Here is a 7649-nt window from a genome sequence, read left to right as displayed (position 1 = left end):
CACCACGGCAGGCATTGTTTGGCGGCTGGTATCTCGGTGTACATTGGCGAGGACACTTCACACTCACTTGTGGTGCAGGCGGAGGCAGAGAATGCCCAGGGCACTGGCAGTCGGAGACCAGGATGATGCTGAGTTGAAGGCTGAAAATGAGCCTCTGGAGTTGTCCATTCGGCGGCAGGTGCTGAATGTCCAGCGAGATGTGCAGGAGGATCTGGCGGAGATCCATGAGGGTCTGCGTGGCCATGGTCTCCGTGATGGAGGAGTCCATGTGGAGCATCAGCACTGTGCTGACCCTCATGGCCGAGCTCACTGCTTCCTCCATTGAGAGAATGGCGACTCTATGGACAGGTAGCTCCATAAACAAAATCAGCGTTGTTGGGGTTGCGCTCAGAGCTGCAAGCCCTCACACAGGCATTTACCTCAAATGGTCAATGTTGTTGCGTGAGATGGATGAGGCACCCAGTATTCCAGCTAGGTGCCCGTCCGTCAATGGCGAGCAGAGAGTCCACAGTGACCTCAGGTTGGCGCAAGGGCTGCCTGTCATCTCTGCGGGCTCCTCTCAGGGCACTCTGGATGAGGGCAGCAGCTCCTCCACCCCTCTGCTGGTGACCATAGCATCTGATGAGGCTGCGGCGACTGGGGAGAGGCCAGTTGTGGAACTGGCTGTTCCGTCCCAGATGGGGCCAGCACAGGCTCCATGAGCCAGAGGACAACTGCCAAGGTCATCAAGGCCAACAAGACAGCAGAGTCAGCTGGCTGTCTCCAATGCCAGTGCCAGCAAGGCGAGAGCACCTAGACGTAGCACATGTAAACGTAAGTTTAAAGCAGCATAAGCACAAGAGGGACTGGTCACGGGTGATCTTTTGTTCTCCCATTTTGTTTTCCTTTTTTTAATGGTATGACCATCGGCACCTGATATTGTTCTGTTCATAATCTGAGAGTGCCAACATTATTTTACATTTACTTTTGTGTTATTGACCTGAATATGCACCGTTTGTTTTGTAGGTGCAGGGTAGGCCAGTATGTAATGCTGGGTGTGAGTGTCTCAATTCTTTACAGCACAGGCACTGAGTGTATCTTGGGGGCAAAGGGAAGGTCATTTCAGACATTGGGGATGGAGGCGGCAGCCCTGGCATGAGGTGGAAGTAGAAGTTCAGCAGCCCAGCTGAAGAAGCAAAAACAAAAAATGCTGGAAAAACTCAGCAGGTCTGACAGCATCTGTGGAGAGAAAGACAGAGTTAGCATTTTGTGTCTGTAACTCTTTCTCTCCACAGATGCTGTCAGGCCTGCTGAGTTTTCCTAGCATTTTTTGTTTTTGTTTCAGATTTCCAGCATCCACAGTATTTTGCCTTTAGCTTAGCTGAAGGAGCGTTGGATCAAGACATCCCTGGTGTCCCTGCCTCCCTGGAGGTTACCGAGGTCTGGCTCCACGGCCTCAGTGTTCTCCTCACCCTGCTCCTCTTCTGACTCACTACTGGACTCATCCTCTATGACCTGTGGAGCTGTGTCAAGATCCTCTTCCTTCAGTGGGTCCCCCCTTGCCAGTGCCAGACTGTACAGAGCGCAGCATGTAACCATTATCAGTGACACCCACTCTGGGGGGTATTGTAGTGCTCCCCCTATACGGGGGGTGGGGGGGGGGGGGGGGGGGTGGGGGGGGGGGGGGGGGGGGGGGGGGGGGGGGGGGGGGTCCAGGCATCGGAAGTGCATCTCACCGCTCTTGTGGAGGCATAGCTCCTGCTGTAGCGCTGCTCTGCCTCTGTTCTTAGGTGGCAGAGAGGCGTCATGAGCCACCTTTTCAATGGATAGCCCCTGTCACCCAGCAGCCATCCATCAAGCCAGGCTGGAGCACTGAAGAGCCCCGGCACCTGGGAGTGTCTGAGGATGTAGGCATCATGGGAGCTGCCTGGGTGCCTTGCACAGACTTGTAGAATCAGCATCCTGTGATCACACACTATCTGCACGTTCATGGAGTGGAAGCCCTTCCTGTTGATGAAGGCACCTGGCTGACCCACTGGCGCCTTGATGGTCACATGTGTACAGTCGACTGCATCCTGGACATGGGGGAACCCAGCAATCACTGTGAAGCCTCTGGCTCGCTCAGCCTGGTTGACCTCGTCTGTACAGAAATGAATGAAGGTCAATGCCCGGCTGAACAGAGCTTCTATCACCAGCTTGACACAGCTGTGGACAGCTGATTGGGAGACTCCACACAGATCCCCCACTGACTCCTGGAAAGAGCCGGAGACATAGAAGCTGAGGGCCACTGTGACCTGCAGAGCCACTGGCATGGGGTGTCCATCCGCACAGTTGGAGCTGATCTCAGGGCCGCTTCTCTGACAAATGGAGGTCACAGTTTCCCTTGAGAGGTGGAGCCTCCTTCAGCATTGCTCCTCAGACATATTGAGGTAGCTGCATCACCGCCTGTAAACCCTGGCAGCAGGAGAGTGGCATCTTCTGCGGCCCCTTCTGCCTTGGACTACCTGCTGGCCCTGCGCCCCTTGTGCCTGCGCCTCTCCTCCCACAGGTCCCTCCCCTGGAAGCTGCATTGGGACACCCGGCCTCCTCTCTCTGCTGCCCCTCTCTTCCTCCTCAGAGGAGGTGCCTCCAGCGGAGACCACAATCCCCATTACCAGGTTAACGGAAGGCTGTCTGATACCAGGAAGGGTCCACATGGTCAAAATCCTCGGGGGGGCGGGGGTGGGGGGGTGCGGGGGGCTGGCGAGGGCCTTCGACACATCGAGGAGTCTTGAAATGAAGCCTGGAAATGCTAACAGAAATGAAGCTGCCAAATACCAATAAGTCACCAGCAGCAAACTATCCATCAAACTTCTCACTACTCACACTGGCAATGCTGCTGTTTCTTTTTATCCCACCCATGGATGAGGTTTTGCAAATTGTGGGCTGCCCGCCTGCCCATGTGTGACGAGTGTGAAATTGCAAGGGCAATGTAAAATCAGTTTCAGTTGGGTTCTTAAGGGCCTTAACTGGCCTCTTACTTAATGGCAGGTGTGGCTCCAACTCCCGTGCGTTCCTGCCGACCGAAATAACGCACAAGTGCGCGATGACATCGGGACGCTCGCCCGACATCATCGCGCGTCATTTTACATTGGTTTGGAAAAATTCTGCCCAAGTGTGCAGAGACTGAGAGCCAGAATTCAGGAATTCCCTCACATGAAACACATGCAACAATATTCTTGTATTAAATCTATCAGACATGTGCACGGGGCTAGAGACAGAGTAAAGCTCCCTCTACACTGTCCCCATTAAACACTCCCAGGACAGGTACAGCACGAGGTTAGAATTAGAGTAAAGCTCCCTCTATGCTGTCCACATCAAACACTCCCAAGACAGGTACAGCACAGTGTTAGATAAAAGCTCGTCTACACTGTACCCATCAAACACTCTCTGGTTTGTTTGCTTCTTAGCTTGGCACTGACTTCATGAATATTTTCATTTGAATTGTGATTGCTGCTGACATCACTCAAGATGAATTTCCTAAGGTTGTGACTGAACAGAATGTGTGGGGGCGATGAATTAACAGGTACAACTTCAATCTTCAAACTCCCTGATAACTATCTTTACATCTCCCTTGATAATCCTTCCTCACATTCAGTGCTGAGTAACTCTTACATTCTTCCTGTCAGTTTTTTAAGCTGACACTGTACCTATGTCAGCCTGTCAGCATTTCTGCACTGTAGACTGGTTCTTAACTCAAATTGGAAATCATCAAAGTGCAGCTATCAGATCATTAGGAGCAGGACTAAAGGTTATTTCAATCTCCCATCAGCTGTTAATTCTTCAATATTGGCTGCACATAAGTTTGAGACAGACACATTGTAAAATGAGTTGATGGCATCTGAGAGTCACAGAATTATAGAGTACAGCTGGAGACCATTCAGCCAATCTTACCAGTTCTGGCTCTTTGAAAGAATTATTCAATTAGTCTCATTCACCTGTTCTATCACAATAGCCCTGCAAATTTTTCCCATTCAAATATTTATCCAGTTTATTTTTGAAAGTCATATAGTCACAGTTACAAAGTACATTTTTTTCACATTTAACCCTGTCTATAATAATAATTCTCATTGTCTGCTCGGACTGCTTTGATTGATGAGTTTAAGGGACGCATCAGTTGGTGGATTTATTTGGTAGGCAATGCCTGGTGTATGGAGAGGTAAGTAGGGAGCACAGGGAGGACTGAAACGTGTGACGCACATGCAGCTGCCAATGATTAGTAGTTACGGATTGGGGGTGGGATGCCTGGTGGAGAACATAAACAGTGGATGGTTAAGGGGAGACAAAAACGAGATTGCCCTGGCTGGAGAGGTTGAGGGATGGGATGGGAATGCTGAGAGGGATGAATGAGGTGATAGAATTGGTTAAGTGCTGCAATATGTGGAGAGGGCAATTATTGGATGCAAACTTATTATTTAAAAGCTATTTTTTGTGCTAAAAATAAAGATTCACTGGACTTAAATAAAATGTTTGAGAAAAGATGTCAGCTGATTAGATAGCCATTACAGAAACATGGCTACAGGAGGACATGGATTGGGACCTGAATATTGAAGGGTACAGGATATGTAGGCAGTACAGAAAGTGGGGAAAAGCTGGAGGGGTGGCCCGATGAGTTAATGATGGTGTTAGCACAATAGAGAGGGATGACCTAAGTTCAGGAAACCAGGGTGTGGGAACAGTTTGGGTAGAGATGAGAAATGGTAAAGGCAAGAAGTCACTTGTGGGAGTCATGTACAGGCCCCCTAACAGTAACCACATGGTAGGGTGGAGCATAAAGGAAGAAATAATTGGAGTTTGTCAGAAAGGCACGGTGATAATCATGGGACATTTTAACTTACATATACTGGGAAAGTCAAGTGGGCAAAGATAGCTTAGGTGAGGAGTACATTGAATGTTTTCGGGATTGTTTCTTGGAACAGCAGGTTCTGGAGCCAACCAGAGATCAGGCTATACTAGACCTGGTATTGTGCAATGAGATCGGAGTAATTAATGATCTCATAACGAAGGCTTCCCTAGGTAGTAGCGACCATAATATGATTGAATTTTACATTCAGTTTGAGGGAGAGAGGAGTGGGTCTGAGACTAAGTTTTTAAACTTAAAAAAGGCAATTACAAGGGCATGAAAGCTGAGCTGGCAAAAGTGAATTGGCAAATTAGGTTAAGGGATAGGTCGAAAGAGACGTAGTGGCTAATATTTATGGGGATATTTCAGAATACACGGAATAGAAACATTCCAATGAGTAAGAAAAAGACCAAGGGGCAGACACACTATCTGTGGTTAACTAGAAAGGTTAAAGATAACATCAAACTTAAAGAAAAAGCAGATAATTGTGCAAAGATAAGTGAAAGGCCAAAAGATTGGATAGAATGTAAGGAACACCAAAGAATGACTAAAAGACTAATAAGGAGGGAAAAATTAGATTATGAGAGAAAGATATCCAGAAATATAAGAACAGATAGTAAGAGTTTTCATAAGTATTTTAAAAAGAAGAATTAACAAAGTGAGCATTGGTCATATAGAAAGTGAGTCTGGAGAATTGATAATGAAAAACAAGGAGATGGCAGATGAATTGAACAGATATTTTGTAAGTTTTCACTATAGACGATACAAACATCCCAGAAGCAGCTATAAACCAGGAAATGGAAGGGGGGAAGGATGTCAGGAAAATTACAGTTACCAGAGAAATGGTACTGAGTAAATTGTTGGAGCTGTGGGCTGACAAGATCCGGGTCCTGATTAATTTCATCATAGGGTCTTAAAACAAGTGTCCAGAGAGATAATTGATGTATTCATTTTAATTTTCTAAAACTCCCTAGATTCAGGGAAGTTCCCATTAGATTGGAAGATAGCAAATGTAACTCCATTATTCAAAAAGGGAGGGAGACAGAAAGTGGGTAACTACAGGCCAGTTAGCTTAATATCTGCCTTAGGGAAAATGTTAGAAGCTTTTATGAAATAAGTTATGGCAGAGCACTTAAATAAGCTCAAGGTAATCAGGCAGAGTCAACATGATTTTATGAAAGGGAAATCATCTTTAACCAACTTACTGGAGTTCTTTGATTAAGTAACATGTGCTGTGGATAAAGGGGAACTGGTGGATGTACTGTACTTAGATTTCCAGAAGGCATTTGATAAAGCGCCACATCAAAGGTTATTGTGGGAAATGAAAGCTCATGGTGTAGGGGGTAACATATTGGCATGGATAGAAAATTGGCTGGCTAACAGGAAGCAGAGAGTAGGCATAAATGGGTCATTTTCATGTTGGCAAGATGTAACGAGTGGTGTGCCACAGGGATCAGTGCTGAGGACCTCATCTGTTTACAATTATATAAATGACTTGCATGAAGAGATTGAAGATGTGGTTGCCAAATTTGCTGGTGACACAAAGATAGGTAGAAAAGTGAATAGTGAAGAGGACATAAGGAGACTACAAATAGATGTAGATAGGTTAGGTGAGTGGGCAAAGATCTGGCAAATGGAGTTTAATGTGGGGAAATTTGAAATTGTCCATTTTGGAAGGAAGAATAAAAGAGAAGCATATTATCCCAAATGGTGAGACATTGCAGAGCTCTGAGGTGCAGCGGGACCTGGGTGTCCTAGTGCATGAAACACTAAGGGCTAGTATGCAAGTACAGCAAATAATAGAATGTTATCATTTATTACAAAGGGAATTGAATAAAAAATAGGGAGGTTATGCTTCAGTTGTACAGGGCATTGGTGAGACCACATTTGGAGGACTCTGTACAGTATTGGTCGCCTTATTTAAGGAAGGTTGTAAATGTGTTGGAAGCAATTCAGAAAAGGCTTTACCAGACTAATGCCTGAAATGGGTGAGTTGGCTTATGAGGAAATATTGGACAAACTAGGCTAGTATCCACTGGAGTTTAGAAGAGTGAGAGGTGACTTGATTGAAACGTATAAGATCCTGAGCGGTCTTGACAGGGTCAATGTGGAGAGGATGTTCCCTCTTGTGGGAGAATATAGAACTAGGGGTCACTGTTTAAAAATAAGAGGTCACCCATTTAAAACAGAGATGAGGTGAAATTTTTTCACTCAGTGGGTCGTGAGTCTTTGGAACTCTCTGCCTGAAAAGGGGGTGGAAGCAGAGTCTTTGAATATTTTTAAGGCAGAGGTGGGTAGATTCTTGTTAAGCAAGGAGGGGTGATAGGTTATCAGGGGTAGTGGGATGCAAATTTCAGGTTACTATCAGATCAGCATGATCTTATTAAATGACGGAGCAGGCTCGAGGGGCTGAATGGCTTACTCCTGTTCCTTGTTCGTATGTTCATATGTTCATGAATTGAAAGAATACTTAAGCGTTGATTCTGTAGTTGAAGATAGTAACATACAAACAGACAAACATTCGAATTAGGAGTAGGCCACTCAGCCCCTTGAGCCTGCTCCGCCATTCAAACCTGTCCAGTTTACCTTCCAGAGTGCCGACACAGTCTAACTCCAATGGGCATGTCAAGGTACAATCTCAATGCAAGGAGTATTTATAATGCAAACATACATATGAACGTATGAATTAGGAACAAGAGTAGGCCACTCAGCCCCTCGAGCCTGCTCCACCGCTCCTGTTGCTATGAAATTGAATCCTAAACAAGGGCTTCATCGTGGAGCAAGATTG

Source organism: Carcharodon carcharias, chromosome 9 (assembly GCF_017639515.1).
Source record: "Carcharodon carcharias isolate sCarCar2 chromosome 9, sCarCar2.pri, whole genome shotgun sequence".
Lineage (NCBI taxonomy): Eukaryota > Metazoa > Chordata > Chondrichthyes > Lamniformes > Lamnidae > Carcharodon > Carcharodon carcharias.
This window is presented reverse-complemented; position numbering follows the sequence as displayed.